The following is a 558-nucleotide window of genomic DNA, read 5'->3' as shown; positions in this document are numbered from 1 at the left end:
TGGGAAGTGGAGGCAAGATCAATTCAGGGTCATTGGCCACATGGGGAGATTGAGGCCAGCCATGTGCCATGGCACCAAAAACAACTGCCATCATAGACAAAATGAAATATAAAAAATTGGTTGCTCAGCTTTGATACTGCTGACCTGGCCAGGTGCATCCTGCTCACCAAAGTCTCAAACAATAGCTGTGGCTCCACCCACCAAAAGTCCCAAGGAAGTAGCCCAGCTCCAAAACCAAATGTGTGCATACATTGCAATGGCTCAGGTACTGTTTCAACTCAGCTGCAGAGCTCTCAGGATCCATGAGAGTCCAGCACACACACACACCTGAAAGAAAAGTCCTGGGGGCCTCAAGCAGTACTAAGGCATGTAGGCCTCTGCCTCACTGCCCAGTGGCACTGACCTTGGCATTTTTTGGGCAGAAGAGAGCCAAGTGATGGGGACAGGCAACCTGCAGTCCACCATGCTGGAAGGGCATGGCATGAATCCACCAGACCTAGACCTCTCCGCCATCGACGGTAAGTGGTTTCTTCATTTTAGGGCAAAGCTTGCAAGGAT

This window comes from Mastomys coucha, unplaced genomic scaffold, assembly GCF_008632895.1.
Source record: "Mastomys coucha isolate ucsf_1 unplaced genomic scaffold, UCSF_Mcou_1 pScaffold22, whole genome shotgun sequence".
Lineage (NCBI taxonomy): Eukaryota > Metazoa > Chordata > Mammalia > Rodentia > Muridae > Mastomys > Mastomys coucha.
Note: the sequence above shows the minus strand (reverse complement) of the source record.